The following is a 24261-nucleotide window of genomic DNA, read 5'->3' on the forward strand; positions in this document are numbered from 1 at the left end:
ATCAGACAAGGGCAGAGGGTGTCGGGGATGCTGGTCTCCCCCGTGAAGTCCATGTAGCATGGGGTGAAAGCACACAAAGGCCAGATTTCAGTGTGGGACACATTTTGCATGGCTGTGAATTTGGCAGGGCCCAATGATTCCCATCGAATCATCCACCCCGACCCTGAGCTTTCTGGTCACCAAGCTCCCTCAGCATTTTTCAAATGACTCTAAGTATCCAGGTCCCGTTAAGCTCCCCCCAGCACACACACGGATTACCAAGAACCGGTTAATCTATTGTGCAGGGTCCCACTCCCGCCTCCCATCACGTGTGGGGCTGCTGCTGCTGCTCCTCCGCCACACACAGAGAGGCCAGCAGCAGGAGCTGGCAGCCCAGTGCATGAGGCAGCGGCTCCTGTTCCCTGCTCTCCGTCCATGGTGGGGGCTGCAATCCTTCTGGGACTGCAGCCGCCCTCTTTGGGCCATGGGTAGGGGCTGCTCCGGGTAAGGGTGACGCGAATTCGCCCTAGTGTAGCATTGCAGACTGGCCCCTTGTGCTTAATGCCTGTTGGGGAAATCTCGCTCCCCTGGGGTACAGAGTCCCCAGAAGGGGCCGAGGCTGGAAGTCAAAGCAGTGAGGCAGGAGAGAAATCTAGAAGGACAACTTTATTATGCATGCAGGCAGGCTGACAGCTACCAGAGTGAGAGCAGCAGCAGCCCTGAGAGACAGTTTCAGGGATCCTTTATACCAGTGGCCTCCAACCTTTTTACACCCAAGATCACTTTTTAAATCTCAGAAAGGCTCCTTTGCCTTTACTGCTGTGTGGGTGACGAGCAGCACTTGGAACAGTCCTTCCCACCGGGCTGCCAGGCAGTTCTTTCTGCGAGGTTCCTTCACAAACACGTAGTCGCCTGGTGGGTTGTTGTGGCACGGTACATCAGTAGGTACTGGGAGGGCTTCCTTCATCTGCAGGTGCAAGCTTTCCTAACCGCCGTTTTATGTCTAGGTTTCTTCTTTCCGTGTGGCCACTAGCCTGTGAGTCTCCTCCTGCAACATTAAACTGCTTACAAATCACACATGAATTAGATACCCTTGTAGCTTCTAGGTGCACGCCTGGGGTGTACCATTGTTTTGGGATCTGTGAGGCCACCCCCCTTTTGCTCATGTGTGTCATCTGATGAGACACCTGAGCAAGCTGCCGTGTGAGAGATCTTGGGGTGACTGGGTGGCCATCAGGAGCAACCATTATCCCAGCTGGGGATAAGAAGCAGCCTGCTTTCTCCCAAAGGTTTCTCTCTGCACGTTGAGCAGCCTGCTGTAGTTCTATCAGGTCCTGCAAAGAAACAAGGAGAGAAAGAGAGACCAGAATCTGAAAGGGAGCCGGAGGTCCATGTGCTGCTGCATGTCTGGCTGCTCCATCTGCACTCCCATTACCCAGAGAGACAGGATCGGTTGCACCTGTGTGGGCCGGGCAATGGGTAATAGAGAGGGATGTGGGTAGCTGAATAGCATCAAGAAGTTGAGAGATAAGGGGACCAAGAGATAGCGGAGCCAGAAGAGGTAAGGAAACCTCGTTATTTCCAAATTTGTCCTGTGGCGTGACAGACAGAGAAAGCATACTTTGAGTCAGTATAAATGGCAGCAGACTGTCCGGAAGCTAAAAGGCAAGCTCGAGTTAAAGGGATAAGCTTGTGACCCCTTCCAGCAAGACATTTTAACACTTGCAAGGTATCAGTTTTACACCCTTTCTCAGTTTTGTTAGCAATTAACACATTATCAACATACTGAACCAACACAGAGCTGCAGGGAAGAGGGATAGAATTAAGGTCAGCTTTTAAAAACTGAGAAAACAGAGAAGGGCTTTCACAATAACCTTGGGGAAAACGTGTCCAGGTTAATTGATGACCCAGAAATGAAAAGGCAAAGAGAAATTGGGAATTCTGGAATAGAATTGCGCTGGAATAGAAAAGAAGGCAGAACATAAATCTATTACAGAGAACCATTTAGAAGTGGGTGGAATAGAGGAAAGAATAGTAGCAGGGTTAGGTACTACTGGAAATCTAGGGATTACAAACTTGTTGATGGCTTTTAGGTCTTGTACAAATCTATAGATTTGCTTACCCTGGCTGTCAAATTTTTCCTCCTTTTTCACAGGTAGTATAGGTGTATTACATGGTGAAGTTGTATAAACAAATATCCCTTGTACGAGGAGGGAAGAGATTCTAGGCTTAATGCCCTCTTGTGCCTCCCTAGACAATGGATACTGGGGTACCCTTGGGAAAAGCTTGTTGTGTTTATATGTTATTTGCACTGGTGTTGCAGAGGCTAGCAACCCCACTTCATTCGCGTGGGCTGCCCACAATGTCTCTGGGACATCTGAGAGTTCCAGGAGGGGAGTATGTCCAGAGGCTTCATCAGATTCCTCTGGGTATGTCTACACTACCCCGCTAGTTCGAACTAGTGGGGGTAATGTAGTCATCCGCAGTTGCAAATGAAGCCCGGGATTTGAATTTCCCAGGCTTCATTTGCATGAAGCCGGCCGATGCCATTTTTAAATGCCGGCTAGTTCAGACCCCGTGCCGCGTGGCTACATGCGGCACGGACTAGCTAGTTTGGATTAGGCTTCTAATCCGAACTAGCGAGGCGTACAGATAGTTTGGATTAGAAGCCTAATCCGAACTAGCTAGTCTGTGCCGCGTGTAGCCGTGCGGCATGGGGTCAGAACTAGCCGGCATTTAATGAAGCCCGGGAAATTCAAATCCCGGGCTTCATTTGCAACTGCGGATGACTACATTATCCCCGCTAGTTCGAACTATCAAATTTGGAGCCTGATGGGGGGGAAGGTCAACAAATATCCCTTCCTCTCTACAGAGAAGGTTTGCACCCAATTTACACAATAAGTCACGTCCCATAAGATTTACAGGAGAACAGGCAGATAACAGGAAAGAATGTTCAGCTGACAAGGGTCCAAAGAGGAGTGGGGGTGCAGATGGCACATCTGGGGAATCAAGCTGTTTCTTTAGAGTAGCCAATTGTTGCTGCAGCTTTTTAATAGAATCTTTTTGGCTAGCCATTATGCTCTGATTCTTTTTTTTTTTTTTTTTTTTTAACTGCCACATCCTCCCAGAGGCACCAATATTCCATCTGGTTAGGATGTGTTTCCTCGATAGATAAGGAAGCTTTTCTAAGTCAAAGCTACCCTCTAGTGGCCATTTTTTCTGGGAATTCCCCTGAGTATAGCCATTCCAAATGCTCATTAATTTCTTAAGTCTCTTTAGTTTCAAACCTGCCAGCAATTACCTAGCTGACTGTAAATTCTTATCATTTGAGATAAGGGAGTCCCAGGCTGTGAGAAACCTTTCCCCTCAGTGGGAGACATACTTGAGGGAACAATCCCACCCATGTTAGCACTGTCCTGTCCAAGGACAGTACAGGAGCCCAGCAGTACTACCCTCTCCAAGGATAGTGTGGGAGTCCACACAAACTGTCAGCTTCACTCACACTTCTTATGTGCCGGGGGAAACCGCCCTTGCTTTCGGTAGCTGTTCAGTGACACAGACAGCACCGGTGAGGCTGTGGTCCCGTTCCGGACTAGACTCACTCAAAACCATGCACTTGGACTCGCCAACAATCAGTCAGCAACAAAATCCAACCCCTATTTGGCTGTACTCAGTGTTTTCATTTTAAATCTAACTCAAGCCTCTTAAAGCAAATGTAGGAGCAAAAGATGACTCTTACCGCCAGCCAGTCCTACTGGTGACGAAAACAGGGAGGCGGACTGGGGGATTTTAAATGGATCCCTTACCCTCCAGATGCGCGCTGTAGTCCGTTCCTGTTCCCCGTCGTCAGACTTTCCAACTGGCGTTCCAAGCTATTCCACTTCTGACACCAAATTGTTGGGGAAATCTTGCTCCACTGGAGTAAAGAGTCCCCAGAAGGGGCCGAGGCTGGAGGTCAAAGCAGTGAGACAGGAGAGAAATCTAGAAGGAAAACTTTATTATGCATGCATGCAGGCTGACAGCTACCAGAGTGAGAGCAGCAGCAGCCCTGAGAGACAGTTTCAGGGATCCTTTATACAGTATGTTCAGACAGTTTAGTTGTTGATTGTTTTCTTTAACATAGCAAAGTCTCAGCAGACAGAAGTACTCTGAGACATTTCTGTTCATACCAGAAGTGCCAGAAGTCAGTTTTACAGTACAAAGGCACATGAGAACCTGAGTGAGGAGTCTACAAGGCAAACTGTGACAAAGATAAGAGTTTACATGACAATTTGTGACAGACTAGGAGTCTCCATGAACTTGAGATAGGAGGCATTGGCAGGGTCTTGATTAGAGTTAAGATAATTTCTCTGTTACAGAGAGAGAGGGGCCTGGAAAACTTTTAACCCTTACAGCAGTTTTCTTTTAGAGAGTTTTGATTTCCTGCACAGTCTAATTTTGTCCAATTTAGACAACATTGGAGTTATTTGATTTTTCTCCCACATGCCCCACAGGAGGAATGGAGGCTCACCTGTTCCAGATTGGTGTTGACGATCACCAGGCGAGACCCTTGGTCGATGCAGGCCTGCTTCACCTGCCCCCAGCTTTTAGTCACCATGGAGAAGAAGTAACAATTTTTCTCAAAAAGCTCCCAGCCAGACGGACGTTTTGTGCAGGTCGAGCCTGTGAGAAGTCAAAGTAGGCGATGAGTCTGCAGCGTGTTGGCCCCTTCCTAAAAAACTCAGAGGGAGGTTCAGGTGGGCTGGCCCCCGAATCAAGAGGAGGAGGAAGGGTGTGGCGGCACGTTGGGGTTTTCCCGTCTCCTGCACCCCCGTAATGGCATGGACAGACTCCACCAGCCAGTAGAACAGAGGGAGTTTATTGCTTCTCCAGGATACAGCACAGTACAGAGGTCATTTGGTTACAGGAACTGGGGCTAAGAGGCCTCAGTGTCCCCCCTTGAGATGGGGGGTGGCTGGGGCCTACAATCCCAGCCCCCTCCCTAGCTCCTTCTCCCCTGCTTCCCAGACAGAAACTAAAGACCGTCCCTTCCAGCCCTGGCCCCCAGCCAGAGGCGGCATTGCACCTTCCTCTCCCTGGGGGGTAACTGGCAGAAAAGGTTACCTTCCTGTCCCATCAGCTACTCGGCTGGGCCGTGGTACAAACAGCAGCCAGTGGAGGTCACTCACAACCCAAGCCTAGCAACCAGCAAGGTACCCACACTACATCACAAAGGGTCCATGAGAAATCAGAGCTCTGAGACTGACAGTCCCCAGGAGCAATGGGGAGAGGGCGATGTTCTAGGGCCGTGTTTCTCGGCCAGTGGTACGAATAGCCTTAGGGGCACGTGAAGGAAATCTGGGGGGTACCTCCACACAACTAACATTTGGAGAAAACGGAATTTTTGTTTTAAGTTTTTGCAGCGCTTTATTATTTTTCTACATTTTACACCCAAAAATTTCAGCGCCTGCCTGGCTACGAGTAAAGTCTTTAAACAAATGTGCTGCAATAGTAGAAAAAAAAATTGTGTGTCTGAAAACTGTAGGTCCTGGGGGTACTTTTTTTTTTTTCAAATAGAGATACTTTATTTAAAAAAGGGTGAGAAACTCTGTTCTAGGTCATCCTGATTGACAGGGCAAGCAGGCTAATGCAAGAGTCATAAGTACAGAGCGGGGGTGGGGGTGCATTTTTGTTTCATCTCCCCCATTTTATCCTTATTCTTTGTTACACTGGTGGCTGTGTAATACGTTGTGTTTGCCGTGAGCTGTCTGCAATCAGCAGGGGTTAGAGAAGTGTCCAGTGCAGGGAGAGCACCCCGGGGTGGGGACCCCCAGCTCCTGCCCTAATGACCTCAAGGTTGGGGTGAAGGAGCCCCCCTAGGAACCCTGGGCCCAGCCTTGTGGGGGTGAGGAGGGCTCTGTCCCACGAAGGAGTATGAGGGGAGCCCTCCAGGCTCAGGGAGGCCTCTGGGTAAAGGACGGGGCAGTGGGGACTGAGATCTGTTCGCCGGGGTCGTGTGGGAGCCAGACACGCCCCCTACCCCAGCGGGACCATCCCCCGATTACTTAGATTCAACGAGCAGCCCGACCAAAAGGCTTCCCTCTGACGCTCTCACCGGGGTCAAGCACAGAATTGGCTGCACGGAATTTGCACAGTCACTGAAATTAGATTCGTTTCCCTTCCACCCGCTGTTCACAAGCAGTGAAAGAAACTGGAGCATGATTCAGCACTTGGACTTCTTTGAGACGTTCACCAAGACAGCCCCCATTCCCACCCCTTCTCCTGGGGTTCCGCCCCACATGGGAGCCAAGCTGCCTCTCCACTTCCTTCCCCTTCCCCCCACAAAGAGAGGCGGGGCAGCGCCCCATGTGCATGCCCCGCCCACCTTCTTACAGCTGGCATTCTGGGGGTGGAGGATGGAGAGGGACAGGTTGGCAGTTTGGTATGTCTGTGCTGACAGCCCATGACCAAGAATTTTCCCTTCTCCCTTCTGAAAAACTTGCCAAATAGTTTGTTGCAAATATTCATACTTTGCCATTTACCCCCTGAAGTGGGGAGAGGTGGCAATAATTTCTGAGGGGGGGGAGACCATGCCAAGATTTTGGAAAGTGGTCAAGCACCACAATTCTATGGAGGAGGTACGGGGTTTCGGAAGAAGTTTGGTGAGTGTAGGATGAACATTTCTGAGGCAGGCTATGATATTCTGTTAAGGACATCTTTTCTAAATTTGGAGTCTGGGACTGGCACACAAACACAGTACAGTACATAATGTCTACCCCCCACACCTAGCCCAGGGTGGGAGACAGGACATGACACATTCAATGGTGCTAGAAAACTGTTAAGTTCTCCTAATGTCTCTGCTTTAGTCCCCAGATGGACCACATCCTGCAGAGATAGCTTCTTGAGGCTGATGTCTGCTTTGTTTAGCTGGAAACACTACGTAACGTTATCCTATTAGGCTACGTCTACACTGGCATGATTTTGCACTTGCGCAAGAGCATTCTTGCCAGTGTAGACGCTCTCTTGTGCAAGAAAGCTCTGATGGCCATTTTAACCATTGGGCTTTCTTGCGCAATAAATTCATGTTGCCTGTCTACATTGGCCTCTTACGCAAGAACAGTTGTGCAAAAGGGCTTATTCCTGAGTGGGAACATCGTAGTTCTTGCGCAAGAAGCCCTGATTTCATACATTAGAATGTCAGTGTTCCTGTGCAAGAACTCGCGGCCAGTGTAGACAGGCAGCAAGTTTTGGCGCCAAAGTTTCTGCTTTTGTGCAAGATTGTGCCAATATAGACACAGCCTTACTCTTAATAGCACCAATCCAGGGGTCCAGGCTCTTACCCCCCCTCCCCCGATCCAGAAGGAGAGGAGACTCATGGTGGGCAGTGGAGAATGCAGGCAAGGGAAGACATTGCCTTCCCAAAACTGCCCACACTGCCCAGCAGGGACTGGGGCTGAGCCATGGCAGCCCAGTTCTCCAGCAGCTGGGGAGAGGCTGGGAGGTTCTCTGGTGGCTGCAGTGGGCCTGCCCTCACTTGGCACTGGGCGGGGCTTGGCTGTTGTTAAGGGGGCATGGTCTGGGGGAAGGGGTGTGGCTTTGAGAAGAAGGGGCGGGGCTTCACCTGCCACCCATGAGACTCGTTCGCTCTGTAATCGGGCTGTACCAATCGCGGGAGCAGAGACCGACTTTAAAGTGACCCGCGTGTGGCCGGAATGGCTCGGAACCAGAACGCTCGTCAATCAAGCCCCAGGTTTGCTGTATTTTTTAAAATCTCGTGTGGTATGCACAACTTTAACCTTTCTTCCTTTGGCTGAATGGCAGGGAAGGGATAATCCCTGCAACCGCTCCCGTGCAGATCATCACGCAAGTCCTTCCTAGCAAGCCTTGGAGGTTGCCACCCCTGCACCCAGATTTTCCCCATTTACATATTGTTGCCCCTTCTTACTGAATTGTTGCATGTGGCAAACAGCCCACTTCACATCGGCCAGGCTTTTCCTTAGTGTCTGCTTTGCCTCCTGCTCCTGTGGGTGGCTGACTTTAAATGGCAATTCTGTCAACACACCAGCTTTTAAAGGGAGACTGACATTGTTTGTTTGTATCCCCCAGAGCCAGTCAGTCTGAAGCAGGCTTGCAACTGATGGGGAAAGACTTCCACGACCCCCGCCCCCCCACCTCCCCTCTCTCTTCTCCTCCCTCAGCTCGGACTCTGCCCAGCAACCCCACCTCCTGGCCCACTGCAACCCTGCTAGGACCCTGTCTCCTCTTCTCCCCACCCCCACCCTGCCTCCCTGCCACCCACCTGGATTCCCATCTCCTGTCTGGCTCTCTAAACAATCCCCCCTCCCTCTACTCTGGGGCCTTGAACCCCTCCCCCCCCCCCCCCCACACACACACCTGCTCAAGAACCCAGCCACCTTGTGCTGTGTCTTGACAACCTCACCCCAGCCTGGGACTCAGGTGATTCTCCCTCCCCCTTTGTCTGAGGAAGGGGAACTCTGGTGTTCCCAGTGCCTGTGTCCCCAAGTCCCTTCCTGTCTGGGGCAGGAGAGCATCATTAAAATTGGAATTGTGATCCCATTTAAATAGGCATTGTTTTAAATAATAGACCTTTACAATTCAATTAAACATTGTTATGGCCAAAATTGATCAACACCTTGTTTTCCTCTTCTCTCAGTAAAAAACTGGTTCCGAGAGCATTCTAACATCTTGAAGACCGTGATGACTAGAATCGATCTGTTAAATTCACTATGGATATTTCCTTTGTTTAATACATGAATTTTAGATGCAAAATGTGTTTGGATACTTTCTTGTTATGTGTCCTTCACATTTAAGGACACAATTGGAATGTGGGTATGGAAGAGTACAGCTTGCTCAGGAAGGATAGACAGAAAAAAAGGGAGGAGGTGTTGCCTTATATATTAAGAATGAACACACTTGGATTGAGGTGGAGATGGACATAGGAGATGGAAGTGTTGAGAGTCTCTGGGTGTATGTCTATACTAGCTTGGTAGTTCGAGCTAGGTAGGCAAATTAGGGCAACCGGAGTTGCAAATGAAGCCCGGGATTTAAATATCCCAGGCTTCATTTGCATCTTCCCAGGTGCCGCCATTTTTAAATCCCCCTTAGTCCGAACTCCGTGCCCGCGGCTACACGCAGCACGGAGTGGGTAGTCCGAATTAGGGTCTCTAATTCGAACTACCGGTATACCTCATTCCATGATTTAAAAATGGCGGCGCCAGGGAAGATGCAAATGAAGCCTGGGATATTTAAATCCTGGGCTTCATTTGCAACTCCGGTTGCCCTCATTTGCCTACCTAGCTCGAGCTAACAAGCTAGTGTAGACATACCCTGGGTTAGGCTAAAAGGGGTAAAAAACAAGGGTGATGTTATGCTAGGAATCTACTACAAGCCACCTACCCAGGTGGAAGAAGTGGATGAGGCTTTTTTTAAACAACTAACAAAATCACCCAAAGCCCATGATTTGTAGGTGATGGGGACTTCAACTCTCCAGATATATGTTGGTAAAATAACACAGTGGGGCACAGACTATCCAATACGTTCTTGGACTGCATTGGAGACACGTTTTTATTTCCAAACGTTGAAACAGCTACCGGGGGAAAGTTGTTCTAGCTTTGATCTTAACAAATAGGGAAGAACTGGTTGAGAATTTGGAAGTGGAAGGCAGCTTGGGTGAAAGTGATCATGAAATCAGAGTTCACAATTCTAAGGAAGGGTAGGAGGGAGAACAGCAAAACAGAGACAATGGATTTAAGGAAGGCAGATTTTGGTAAGCTCAGAGAGCTGATAGGTAAGGTCCCATGGGAATCAAGACTGAGGGGAAAAACAGCTGAGGAGAGTTGGCAGTTTTTCAAAGGGCCATTATTAAGGGCCCAAAGGCAAGCTATTCCGCTGCATCGGAAAGATAGAAAATATGGCAAAAGACCTCCTTGGCTTAACCACGAGATCTTGCATGATCTAAAAATAAAAAAGGAGTCATGCAAGAAATGGAAAGTAGAACAAATGACAAAGGATGAATATAGGCAAACAACACAGGAATGCAGGGGAAAGATTAGAAAGGCAAAGGCACAAAATGAGCTCTAACTAGCGACACGTATGAAGGGAAACAAGAAGACTTTTTATAAATACATTTGAAGCAAGAGGAAGACCAAGGACAGGGTAGGCCCACTGGTCAGTGAGGAGGGAGAAACAGTAACAGGAAACTTAGAAATGGCAGAGATGCTTAATGACTTCTTTGTTTCAGTCTTCACCGAGAAGTCTGAAGGAAAGCCTAACATAGTAAATGCTAGTGGGAAGGGGGTACGTTTAGAAGATGAGGTGGGTGCATAACTGGCTGGATAACCGTACTCAGAGAGTAGTTATCAATGGTTCTCATTCCTGCTTGAAAAGTATAACAAGTGGGGTTCCATAGGGGTCTGTTTTGGGACGGCTCTGTTCAATATCTTCATCAACTATTTAGATCTTGGCATAGAAAGTATGCTTATTAAGTTTGCAAATGATACCACGCTGAGAGGGGTTGCAACTGCTTTGGAGAAATGGTCTAAGGTAAACAGGATGACGTTTAATAAAGACAAATGCAAAGTGCTCCACTTAGGAAGGAACAATCAGTTTCACACATACAGAATGGGAAGCAACTGTCTAGGAAGGAGTACGGCAGAAAGGGATCTAGAGGTTATAGTGGACCACAAGCTAAATATTAGTCAACAGTGTGATGCTGTTGCAAAAAAAGCAAACGTGATTCTGGGAGTGTTGTGAGCAAGACACGAGAAGTCATTCTTCTGCTCTTCTCTGCGCTGGTTAGGCGTCAGTTGGAGTATTGTGTCCAGTTCTGGGCACCGCATTTCAAGAAAGATGTGGAGAAATTGGAGAGGGTCCAGAGAAGAGCAACAAGAATGATTCAAGGTCTAGAGAACATGACCTATGAAGGAAGGCTGAAATAATTTGGCTTGTTTAGTTTAGAAAAGAGAAGATTGAGAGGGGACATGATAGCAGTTTTCAGATATCTAAAAGGGTGCCATAAGGAGGAAGAAGAAAACTTGTTCATCTTGGCCTCTGAGGATACAACAAAAAGCAATGGGCTTAAACTGCAGCAAGGGAAGTTTAGGTTGGACTTTAGGAAAAAGTTCTTAACTGTCAGGGTGGTGAAAACTGGAATAAATTGCCCAGGGAGGTTGTGGAATCTCCATCTCTGAAGATACTTAAGAGTAGGTTAGATAAATGTCTATCAGGGATTGTTTAGACAGTATTTGGTCCTACTATGAGGCAGGGGACTGGACTCGATGACCTCTCGAGGTCCCTTCCAGTCCTAGTATTCTATGACTCTTTGTTTTTATTTCATACAAAAATTAAATGCTGGTTTTGTTTCTTTTAAATAGAATTTCTGTCCAGACAGAAGAAGATGCAAATCATATGTTTTTAAAAAACATTATTATTACCTCTTAGTAAATAATAAATGGGGTAAAATCTGTCTCTTAAGTGTTCCGATTACACACCATTTTGTAATAGAATAAAAATGTAAAAATTAAGAATCTGATTACATGTAAGTTACACAATTATTTGGGCATTTATTTAGTTGGTAGCTGTACTGAGTGTATTCTCCTGGTTAGTAAATAGAGGCACCAAATTTGGCATAAAGTTTATATTTAGTTGTAAATCAACATGTTTTAAAGGTTGCTAATCAATAAGATTCAACAATCCTTTAGGACAGGGCTTCCCAACCTTTTTCAGTCCCCTTACCTCCTTGGCTTTTAATAAACCTTTCCATACCCCCTATTCAATATGAAAGGAAATAAATTCTAGACTCTAGAATCCACAACTTTTTTCACTATCGCTACTGCTTTTGGAATATTTCTATTGGGATAATCTAGTTATTTACCAAATATTCCCCGTACTCCCTTGACAAGCTTCTTGTACCCCCTGGGGGTACGCCTATCCAAGATTGGGAACCCCTGCTTCAGGAAAATATTTAAAAAGTATAATTTAAATTATTAATTGCTCATTTAAACCAAGGTTTTCTGTTTGTCGGTTTAAATCGTGATTAAAATTAGGGATTTAATTGTCTAGTGCTTGTCTTGTTCTGGGCAGTTGGGCTGGGGAGTTGAAACAAAAGTTCTCTTAATCACTTTGAACTGTCTCATTGTATAATGAGGCTGATTCTTGTCCATGGACACCAAGAGTTGAACAGCTTGTGTGTTGGGGTTGGAGTCTGAGTGATTATAAGGTTTCTAATAATAAAATCCCTTTGCAGAGTGAGGAGTGGGACCAGGACTCCAGCACTAGGTGATGTGAACAGCTGCATGCTTTGCAAGTCTTTAACTGACTTGCTGTGGATGAACTTGCCCTCCGATTGTCCTCATGTGGGGAATCCCTGGTGCTGTCCTAGGAGATGAAAATGCCTCGGGGTTTGGGCTTCTCCTGGAGTGCATGCCCCACCCCCAGGAAGGGGCACACAGGGGTGACGTTCTGGGGAGAGCGGTTCTCAACCCATTTCCTGAGCCTGTTTTGATTGGCAGTCCACCCCTGGCTGTCATCGCACTTTCCCAGGGAAATGGTCCCATGATGCCACACTTCCCATTCTTATGAATTGAGGCCGTTTCCCCTCCTGAATCATTTCCTCTCCGCTGTTCCCAGTGGTGCAAAAAGTACCCAAACAATTTACATAAGTGTAGCCAGACAGACCCTCCCCTCCTCCCCGGGTCACATCCATCTTATTTGCATCTCTAAGGTACCTGGAGCATAGAGGGCAGAGAAGGAGCAATAAAATCAGCATAGTCTTTAAAGCCTTAGCACCAGGCCCAGATATGCTAGCTCAACTGACCGAGTAAGCTGAAAACATAGATATGAGAAAGAGGATGGAGCCAATAAGTTGACCTCGAGGCTGCAAGAACTGCCTTGGCTGGCATGTTGATACGAACACACAACCGTTCCTGGGAGAGGTATCTCCCACTGAGAAAAGAATACCCAGTACTCCCAATTTAGTTATCTCTCTTACAAGTGTAAATTAAGTTCACAACTCCCTTGTAAGAGCTGGCGTCACAAAAGGACAGACCAGTACCAACTTGGCATCTTGGATAAGAAAGAGAATACGTGACCCCAGGGGTATAAAGATGGGTCCAGCAGCACACTCACTCTGAGTCCCAATCTACCTTTGTCCTGCTGGTCGGGTCAGGTGAATTGCCTCCCGAGGTCTATGAGGATGCCCATCTCGTATTCGTCTTTCCTAGGAATTGAGGGACCGATCCTGGACTGACACGCTGAGATCGAGCGACGCAGAAGGGAGTAAAAATTGTACCCATATGTGTCCTTTTGTTTTAGTGCATGCATAGAATAGAGCTCTTTAAAGATTAAGCTGTCACTTGGTACCATTACTTTCTATCTTTTCTTTTTCCTTTGTAACCATTTTTCTTTAAGATCTGTATTTGCCAACAATTAAGAAGTAGAGCAATAGCCATTTGTAACCATATGCTTTTTTTTAAGTCTCTTTAATAAACCTGTAACTGGTTAAGTTTTAACCTGACTCCTTCAGTTGCTGTAATAGAACCAAGCACAATTTAAAAGAACTCCAGCCGGTCATAAGGGACAGATCCAGACAATGCTGGGCATATGGATCATGTCGCTTCAAGGGGACAGATCCTTTGGGGCATCTCTCAGCCTTCCCTAGGCCACCCGCTGCGAAGGGATCATGTATCCTAGCAGTCAAAATCTGAGATGTAATAAGCTCTCCCTGTAAACTTTGGGGCATCTGTCAGCCTGTTGGCTGCCCTCTGCGAAGGGATCCCGATCCTAGCGGACAAAGACACGGACGTTAAACTCCTTGGGTGTAACACACACACATGCACTGCCCTGACCATCACCTGACAATAAATAAAAGTACTGCTACTTTGAAAAAAATGTAGCTAAGTTTAAGTCATAGAATCTCAGGGCTAGAAGAGACCTCATCAAATCCAGCCCCCTGCCCAAAGCAGGACCAATCCCAACTAAATCAACCCAGCCAGGGCTTTGTCAAGCCGAGACTTAAAAACCTCTAGGGATGGAGATTCCACCACCTCCCTAAGTAACCCGTTCCAGTACTTCACCGCCTTCCTAGGCTGTGTCTAAACTACATCCCTCTTCCGAATGTGGAATATAAATTAGGCAGTTTGAAAGTGCAAAGGAAATGTGGATTTGAATATCATTTGCATCTGATTGCTGTTTCGAAAAAGGGCATTTTGAAAGTGAAACCACAGCCTAGATGCAGTTCTTTCAGGGTACGTCTACACTACAGTGCTAATTCGAACTAACTTAGTTCGAATTAGTTAATTCAAACTAAGTTAATTTGAACTAACGCGTCTAGAACTAAAAACTAGTTCGAATTAGCGTTTTGCTAATTCGAACTAGCATGTCCACATTAAGTGGACCCTGAACAGGGCTTAAGGATGGCCGGAAGCAGTGCCGGCAGGGCATCAGAGGAGGACTTAGAGCACGGAGATGCTGTCTCAGGCTAGCCGAGGGCTGTGCTTAAAGGGTCCCAACCCCCACCCCAGACAGACAGTTCTCAGGGGTTCCCCACTTGAAAACCAGTCCTGGCTTGGAGTGCCCGGAGTGCCCACACTGGGCACATCTCACCACTTGGCCATCAGCCCGGCTGCACTTGCCGCAGGCTGCCATCTGGGGAGAGGGGCAATTGGGGGGCTGCAGGAGAGCTTCCACCCCCAGAAGCCCGCAGAGCCAGCCCAGTCCTCCCCATCGGGGGCTCGTGCCCCATTCCTCCCTCACCTCCTTCCACTTACCCTTCCCTAGCCCCTTTTCTTGATGTACAAAATAAAGGACAATTGTGTTCAAAAATGGAATCTGTCTTTATTGAACAAAACTGGGGGAGACTGGGAAAAGGAGGTGGGAGAGGGGAAGAGAGAAGCTGGGAGAGGGGAGGGCAACTAAAATGATCAGGAGTTGGGAACAGGTCCCATATGAAGAGAGGCTAAAGAGACTGGGACTTCTCAGCTTAGAAAAGAGGAGACGGAGGGGGGACAGGATAGAGATCACTAAAAGCAGGAGTTGGGTGGAGAGGGTGCATACAGAAAAGTTCTTCATTAGTTCCCATAATAGAAGGACTAGAGGACACCAAAGGAAATGAATGGGTAGCAGGCTTCAAACTAGTAACAGAAAGTTGTTCTTCACAAAGCAAAGAGTCAGCCTGTGGAACTCCTTGCTGCAGGAGGCTGTGAAGGCTAGAACTAGAACAGAGTTTAAAGGGAAGTGAGATCAAGTCATGGAGGTTGGGTCCATGGAGTGGTATTAGCCAGGGGGTAGGAGTGGTGTCCCTGGCCAAAGTTTGTGGAAGGCTGGAGAGGGATGGCATGAGACAAATGGCTTGGTCACTGTCTCTGGTCCATCCCCTCCAGGGTCCCTAGGGTTGGCTGCTGTCGGCAGACAGGCTACTGGGCTAGATGGACCTTTGGTCTGACCCAGGACGGCCATTGTAAGCTCAGGGCTCAGGGTCGGAGGTCTCAGTGGACCCCCTTGATTTTCATGCACACCTGCTCCTGGGTGGCTAGGCTGGCAGTTCTCCTGCCCAAGCCGGCCACTTTCCTGTGCCTAGTGCGGAGATCATAGACGAGGTCAACGATGTCCGCACTAGCCCAGGCGGGTGCCTGCCTCTTGCGGTCCCGGGCAAGCTCCCGGGAGCCGCCAGCCTGGTCCTGGGAAGAGGGGGAGGGCTGGGGGGCATCGGGTGGCTGGCTCAATCCGTGCCAGGTGCAGGGTCTGCTGGCTGGGTGCTGGCAGGCTTGCACCTGGCACAGGCACCGTAGCCAGCCCGTGCCCCTTTAAGGGGTCCGGGGCCGGGAGGGGGGCATAGAGTTTCCCTGGTGTTGGCCAGAGTGGCCACCAGGGAAACCTGGGGAGGGCTAGCCTCCCACATACCCTCAGGAAAAAAAAACCCTTTTTCGAAAGATCTCAGACTCTTCATTTTTTTGAGAATACGGGATCATTTGAAAAAGGGTGGGTTTTTTTGAAAGAACTGCCTCTAGTCTGAGGTTTCACTTTCGAAATGCCCTTTTCTGAAACAGGAATCAGATGCAAATATGCAAATGAACCATGGGATATTTAAATCCACGCTTCATTTGCACTTTCGATCTGCCTACTTTACATCGCTCTTCCAGAAGCTTATGTGTTGGGGTTGGAGTCTGAGTGGTTATAAGGCTTCTAATAATAAAATCCCTTTGCAGAGTGAGGAGGGCGACTGGGACTCCAGCACTGGTTGATGTGAACAGCTGCTTGCTTTGCAAGTCTTTAAGGGTATGTCTACACTAGCCCCCTAATTCGAACTAGGGAGGCTAATCTAGGCATTCAAAGTTTCAAAACAAGCCTGGGATTTAAATATCCTGTGCTGGATTTGCATCTTCCCAGCTGGTCGCCATTTTTTGAAATTTACAAGTCCAGACTAACTGCCCGGCTACGTCTACACTGGCCCCTCTTCCGGAAGGGGCATGTAAATTTCACGAGTCGTCGTAGGGAAATCCGCGGGGGATTTAAATATCCCCCGCGGCATTTAAATAAAAATGTCTGCCGCTTTTTTCCGGCTTTTAAAAAAGCCGGAAAAGAGCGTCTACACTGGCCCCGATCCTCCGGAAAAAGTGCCCTTTTCCGGAGGGTCTTATTCCTACTTCAAAGGGTCTTATTCCTACTTCCGGAATAAGACCCTCCGGAAAAGGGCACTTTTTCCGGAGGATCGGGGCCAGTGTAGACGCTCTTTTCCGGCTTTTTTAAAAGCCGGAAAAAAGCGGCGGACATTTTTATTTAAATGCCGCGGGGGATATTTAAATCCCCCGCGGATTTCCCTACGACGACTCGTGAAATTTACATGCCCCTTCCGGAAGAGGGGCCAGTGTCGACGTAGCCCCCACGTCTACACACGGCAGGGACCCGGTATTTCAAATTAAAGCCCTAAATCAAACTACTTGTTAAACCTCCTTGCAGGTGTTGAGGCCTGTGCTGGTTCTTTTAATCCTAGGAAAGTGTAGGAGGGAAGCTTCCCCCTCTTGTCTACACACTGGGAAGCTCTTGGGTCCACCGAGGGGTGTTGAGATATTAAGAATCAAGAGGGGTAAGAGAATGCAGGGTGATAATTTTTTGTACTAAAGGAAGATAGGAGCAGAGGGAAGAGATGGATTTTGTGTCAGTAGCTAAATTAGTATCACCCCATCCAGTTGGGAATAGTGGGCCAGATCATTGTCATGGGCCACTCATCCTGAATTGATGAAGGGCTTATCTAAATTTGAAGATCTGGAGGATACCTTTAACAAGTATGAATGAATGTAGAAACCAGGGCAGAAGGATGGTTTGGCTGTGGCACTTTCACTTGTGTATGCTGCAGCAAAGGAAGGATTTGACCGTTGTCAGCAAAATTAAGGGCGAGCCAAACAACTGCAGGTCAATTTAGGGGCATATAAGCAAGGGCTTGATTTAAAAAAGAGTCACCTGAGTGTAGCTGAAAGATAATTGGAGGAAGTGAGGGGGAAATTTTAAAAAAAGAATATAATAAAATGATTTACCATGATGCAAGGAAAAGCCTCTCTAGATCATATACGTTGTTATTTCATTATTGAGAAACTTACGGCAAAAGTTCGAATTTCCCATTAGGCAAGTGGCGGCAGTTGCTTCTGGGGAATTTGACAACATTCCTGAGTGAAAAAGTGATCCGGAGGAAATTTGGGAAAGAATAAGAATAAAAGTTAAAAAGCTAGAATATTGCAATTAATATAAGATGGCTTACACAGCATTCCACTATACTCACATCCCAAATAAATGGGGGGGAGGAATAGAGAAAGCAACACAGGCTCTCAAGCACTGGAAAGCTGCTCTGCTGGCAGAGGAACAGGCTGTCCATATGATTTGCTCGAACAAGTAAAACAGGAAAATAAGAAATTGGAAAAGGCTGTTGAAAACCTGGAAAAGAACGAAGCGCCGTCCCCTGTGGTTAAACACCAGGCTGCCAGCACTTTCACAGGGCCGGAAGAGTGGGCACAGGAATAGAAAAGGTGGTGCTGGAAAATTTAAAAGATGAAATGGGGTCTCCTGAATTGCAACCACAATCATATGAGGAGCAAGCCCAAAAGAAGGAACGTTCGTGTTTCCGTTCTTCCCTCGTATGGGGTCTTAAAGGTACATGACAAATAAGACTAAAACTTGCTAGTAAATACAAACTGGGCACGTTGGTGCAAAAAAATCAGAAAAAAAACTCATCAAAAGGAGAAGAGGTAAAGCGTATCTTTGGAACAAAGATTGCAAAAGTATAAGCACAGCCCATGTTCTCACAGGCTGCGTCTAGACTGGCAAGTTTTTCCGCAAAAGCAGCTTCTTTTGCGGAAAAACTTGCCAGCTGTCTACACTGGCCACTTGAATTTCCGCAAGAGCACTGACGATCTCATGTAAGATTGTCAGTGTTCTTGCGGAAATACTATGCTGCTCCCGTTCGGGCAAAAGCCCTCTTGCGCTAAAAACTGTGACGAGGAGCTAACAAATGATTATTAGCTGACTGCAGAAATAAACATTTGGATTTACCCAATGAAAGACTGGGGGGGGGGGGTAATTAAAAAGGTCACCCTTCTTGCTAAATTAGTAAGGGACAAAAACCTGTCTCCAGGGAAAGGAGCCATTTAGCAGAGAAAGTAGAATCAGGCACAAACAAATAAAAAGCAAATAAGGAATAAGAAGGACAAGAGTTCAGTAAGTACAGGCATTGAAAATTTAAATTCTTGGAAAATTACTTGGAATGCTGATATTTAAACTAATGAAGTTTTCAGTTGAAGAATGAGCAAATAATTAAGGAGAAAAGTGAAACATTAACTCTGTGGAGTGTGGAAGGAATTGAGCAATTATTGTAAAAGATGCTAGAAGGAAAAGTGTTATAAGAGAGAGAAAAAAAACTCCTTTGTTTCTTTGCAGCCTCTTTTCTGGGGAATGTGTAAATAATCCAGGCAAAAAGTCTTCTGATTTAAATAGTTGGCTGTGGATGCTTTTGTTAAGTTTGCTAAAAGGGAAGTAAGGGGTTCTATTCAAACTTAACTGGTCAAATGCATAAAAGATAATGCAATCTAGGCATTGTAGGTTTGTAAATCTGTTTCGTAGGCTTTAAATAAATTGGTTTTGTTTTGCTGTGGATAATGCCCTTTCGTTTGAAGTTGCAAACTGACAAAACAGCTTTTGCCAGACACAGATAACTAGTGCTGCTTGTCTTCTGGCATTTAACCCTTAAGGTACCTCAATGCTTTATAAGGTTCAAAATCTTGTTACAGGCCAAGTTGTGGATGATATTTGGGACAGCCAGAATCCCCAAAATGATAATGGGTTCTGGATTTCTTTTTTGGGGGGTAACAAATCAGATTGTTACTTTGATAAGGGAGGCAATATCAAAAACCATGAGCCTTAAAATGGTTCTAAGTAATCAGACTGTTGCTTTAATGAGGGTACATAAAATCTGTAAGGGTATGTCTACACTACCCCGCTAGTTCGAACTAGCGGGGTAATGTATGCATACCGCACTTGCTAATGAAGCCCGGGATTTGAATTTCCCGGGCTTCATTAGCATAAGCGGGGAGCCGCCATTTTTAAATCCCCGCTGCTTCGAACCCCGTGTAGCGCGGCTACACGGGGTTCGAAGCAGCGGGGATTTAAAAATGGCGGCTCCCCGCTTATGCTAATGAAGCCCGGGAAATTCAAATCCCGGGCTTCATTAGCAAGTGCGGTATGCATACATTACCCTCCTAGTTCGAACTAGGAGGGTAGTGTAGACATACCCTTAGATACTTCATGTACTCCAGAGAGAAGCCACCGTAGGGTTGTGTTTTTGCTGTGTGCTTTGAAAGCCGAACAGAAAAGTGAAAAGTAATCAAAACTCTGGAATTTCACTGTGTCCCTTTTCACGGCTAAGTCTCTGGGTTGATGAATGCAGGCTGCCAGGCTGTTATGCACAGTTCTGGAATATGGGGGCATGTCTGACCACAGGCCAATAGCAATTGGCTTGTGCCCTGAAACAGCAGTGGAGAGAGTTTTCATGTTTATTTTTTTGAATCCCGTCTCTTGTAAATAGTGCGTTTTGTGCACAAAAATACAGAGGACATAACAAGGCCTCTTTATATCAGTGCAAAGGGCCCTTTTTGGAAATCAGAATCTGGCCCTTCCCCACTGACATCCAGTGGCAGTGAGTTCCCCTGGTTAATTCTGTGCTGTGTAAAGTTTGAGGTCTTGTCTGAGGTAGTGCCTGCAATGCGCCAGCTGCTTTCCAGAGACATAAGAAAGGACTTTCCTTGCCCTGAGGCACTCACAGGCTAAGGATGGACAGACAGACAGGCAGGGGCCAGGAAAAGGGAACAGCCAAAACAGGGGGTTATTCCATATCAGTCAGCAAGAATCATTAGAGACAGCACAGCGGAGAGGGATTGAAGTGTGGGCGGGGTTAAAGCCTACGGGATGGGCTGCGGGAGGTTGTACAGAGGGGACACAGAGGGGGCTGTACCATCTGCAAAGCTGGGAGGCCAGCCGGGCAGGAGGCCTAGGGCGATTGTGCAGGGGGCAGATAGGACTGAGGATGTGGGTGGAGTGGGGTTTGCAGAAGACTGCATGGGGCAGTGGGGGAGGCGAGGGAAGTTTAGGCCGGGACATGGAACGAGGGGTAGAGCTATGGGACCAGGGCAAATGGGGCTGGGGACATGGGGGGGTGAGGGGCATGGGTGATTGTACGAGGGCAAAGTAAAGCAGGAACAAGCAGGGCACAGAGGCTGTGGTGGGGGGGGATATGGAGGTCAGCCAGGGACAAGCAGAGAGCCTCCCTGTGCCTCTGTGTCTGGGCTTTGGCTCCTGCCGGGCTCTCTGGCTTGGTTCCAGCAGCCTCCGCTCGGAGACTTATCTGCATTTCCTCCATTCACGCAGGTGGGTCATTTCTGAGGCGCTTCCTCATTCTAGTGAATTTCCCTCATTCTAGGGAAATGCACTGGGCACAGCGTCACTCCCGCGTGTGTGCAAGCGTTTAACACGGGGCCAGATCCATAGCTGGTGTAAAGGGTGTATTGTCCCCAATAGAGCCACATGGATGTTTTCCAGCTGGGGCTGGGCCCCACTGAGTCCAATGGAGCAATGCTGTTTAACACCAGTGGGAGGTCTGGCCCCTTGGGCAGTCACTGTTTGGCCTTTTCTATAGAGCTGTGTTCCACTGAGGAGAAAGAGCGACAAATGTAGCTGGCATAAATCCGCGTAACTCCTATGCTTCCATGGCTCTCCACAGACTTATCGCAGCTGCAGACCAAGGCTGTGGTGTTTCCTGGCTCTCAGCACAGAAGGGATCGTTGCATTTCTGCCCTGGTCACTTGTGGTCACACACCTAACCCCTGGGACCTTCACGGCATCTGCTCCAAACAGCCCTGCCGGGTCTCACTCAGGCAGGGACCAGGAGTTTGCCAAGCAGCCACTCAGACAAGGAATTTCACTGGGCCTGCACAGCTCAAAGTGATACTCCAAAGAAAACCGCTGCAGGCCGCAAGTAGGATTCTCAGATGCTCTCCCAAAAAATACCGAACACGCGGGCTAAACATTTTTGTTCAGCAAAAAAAAAAAAAAAAAACCCACGTGTGTTGGGTATACAAAAAAAAAAAAACCTTCCCCACTCGGGTTCAGCACACAACCACAGGAGGCGCCACCAGGCTTCCGTTCACTGCCCAGCAGGAAATTCAGAAAATCCCGGACATTGCACATATCCGACAGTTTCTGAATTTTTTTACCAGTCAGAGAGTGCAAATACCGGACTGTCTGGTAGAAAACCGGACACCTGGCAACCCTCGGTAGGTTGGGGGGATGATACTTTATTAAGAATTTTTCAATTAATTCAGGCCTGCACAACATACGGCTCCCAATGCCCTTACCCTCTCCTCTCCCAGCATCACCCTGTCCCCCCTCCCACTGACACCTCCCCTCCTGCCCTTTCCCTCATTGTCTCCACTTGGCCCCCTGGCATTTGTGTCTCCTGCCACCAGTCCTTTGGTGCCTTCCCCTTTCTCCTGACCTGCCCCCCTCTCCTCATCACAAGCCCCTTCCCCTCCCGTACCTGGCTTTTGCTTTCCAGTTTGCAGGGCTTCCTGAGTCTTTTTTAATCCAGCGGTCGCTGGCTGTGACATCATGACGCCATGTCACACCAGCGTCCTGGCGTCTGCCAGTGTCCTGCCCTCTGGCTCGCGCCCCACCTCCTCGCACCAGAGCTGCACGCAGGCAGCCCGGTGGCAAGAATCGCTGCACTTCCTCTTCCCCAGCGGTGCTCTGCTCCTCCGCCCGGCCAGCAGATCGGATGGGGCCATGCCGCCCATAGTCATCACGGGCCACACAGTGAGTCCCTGTGGGCTGCATGCGGCCCTCGGGCCATATGTTGTGCAGGCCTGAATTACACAGTGTTAAGAGAACAAAGACTTTGTTGGCAGGACAGTATAATGCCCCCCTCCCGACTCATACCCACCCTGGGAGCAATGCCAGCATCACCCCACCAGCTCCTGGCAAAGAGAAACTTAAAAGAGTGTGTGTAGCCACTAGGGAGATACCATTCAATGGTGCTGGAGGAGGAAATAAGGCTCATCACAGTCCAAACAGAACAGCCACCAAGAAACACCTGAGAGAGAGGAATTCACTCAGCAGAAATTGACTTTCTATGGCCAAAGCTCCTGTGCGCGCACCCTGTTTGCTGGACTTGACGAAGGACACGTGATGTACCAGGCCGTGAATGTGGAAACATTGGACGAAAGCTCTCAAGATCCAGCAGGCCCATGAGAATGGAGAGATGGGTAGGATGCGTTCAAAGGGCAGTTCAGCCTAGGGAAGCCACTTGTCTGGTTTCACAGAAGACGGGCTTCCCTGTGGCTGGTTTCTCTCCCAACTGATAGCATAAAGAACTGGGGATGATTTTCTCAGGAATCAGATAGGGGACACCTTTTTGAACTGCACGGTACTCTTGCCCCACCAGCACGACTTTGCACACCTGCTACATCCAAGGTCAGGCCAAACGGGAGCAGGACGGCTCGCATGCAAAATCGGTATCGCCTGTGTGGTGTGACCTTGCACACACCGTGCTGACAAGAACACACTGGAGCTAGTTGCTGCCCCCCATGCTGCCTTTATCAGAAAGAGGCAAAGGGGTGGGGGAGTGGTGAGGGGTCTTCAAAGCACCATGTAGAGTCCGAGGCCAGACCCTGGGCTCCACGTGGTGCTGCCACTTTGAAATGCCGCATGCAGCCCAGGCCAGTTCCCAGCTAGCCCCGGGCTGCACGCGGTGTTTCAAAGCGGCAGTGCCATGTGGAGCCCAGGGTCAGCCCCCACTGACCTGCTGCTTTGAAATGCCACAGGGAACACGAGGCCAGCGCCCCAGGGCGGTTGCTACACTTCAGACGCGGAGACGCCCTTGATTAAGCAACTATTCAATTAGCAAATTAATCTAAATTTAACATCCCAAGCAAGGGCGGAATCATGCAGGCTCCGGGGGACAAAGGCCATTCCCAGAACTGCTGGGATGTCTGGTATTCCAGGAATGTGCAAGTAGCCCTCTTTGCTTGGCCCCTGTTCTAAGAAAGCCAGCTCTGCTTGCAAAGAGTTCTTCAATTGTCCAAGGAAGACAGGAAGAAGTGGGCGAGCCTTTTTTTTTTTTTAAACAACTAGCCAAGTTGTTCAAAGCACAGGACTTGGGGGCGATGGGGGACTTCAACTGCCCTGACATCTGTTGGGAAACTAACACAGCAGGGCACAAATTATCCAACAAGTTCTTGGCATGTATTGGAGACCGTTTTTTTTCAGAAGGTGGAGAAAGCTAATACATGGGGAGGCTGTCCTAGATTTGATTTTGACAAATAGGGAGGAACTGCTTGGGAATTTGAAAGTGGAAGGCAGCTTGGGTGAAAGTGATCATGAAATGTCAGAGTTTGTGATTCTAAAGAATGTTAGGAAGGAGGGCAGCAAACTAAAGACAATGGATTTCAGGAAGGCAGACTTTAGTATATCAGGGAACTGGTCAGTAAGCTCCCAGATGAAGCAAGACTGAGAAGAAAAACAGTTAAAGACAGTTGGCAGTTTTTCAAAGGCACATCAATAAGGATACAAGAGCATGCCATTCCACTGTGTAGAAAAGAGGAGCTATGGCAAGAGACCTCCCTGGCTTAACCAAGAGCCCTTGAATAATTTGAAAATCAAGAAAGAGTTCTATAAAGTGGAAACTAGGTCAAAGTTCAAAGGATGTATATAAACAAATAACACAAGGATGTAGGGGCAAAATTAGAAAGG

The 24261-nt window shown here is 48.0% G+C and overlaps 1 long non-coding RNA gene across 1 annotated transcript in view; it reads right to left on the reverse strand.

The window, feature by feature from the left end:
* Positions 1-624: 624 nt before the first annotated feature.
* The window catches only part of LOC112544362 (uncharacterized), a 40160-nt gene continuing 16523 nt past the window's right edge, over positions 625-24261 (reverse strand). Inside the window, exons 2-4 of the long non-coding RNA XR_016348183.1 lie at positions 4490-4641; positions 3786-3927; positions 625-1027 (exon numbers count right to left, since the gene is read on the reverse strand). This is a non-coding gene — a long non-coding RNA (uncharacterized LOC112544362). The remainder of the gene's footprint in view (positions 1028-3785; positions 3928-4489; positions 4642-24261) is intronic.

The sequence above is a fragment of the Pelodiscus sinensis genome, chromosome 31 (genome assembly GCF_052426305.1).
Source record: "Pelodiscus sinensis isolate ZL-2025 chromosome 31, ASM5242630v1, whole genome shotgun sequence".
NCBI classification, from domain to species: Eukaryota; Metazoa; Chordata; order Testudines; family Trionychidae; genus Pelodiscus; species Pelodiscus sinensis.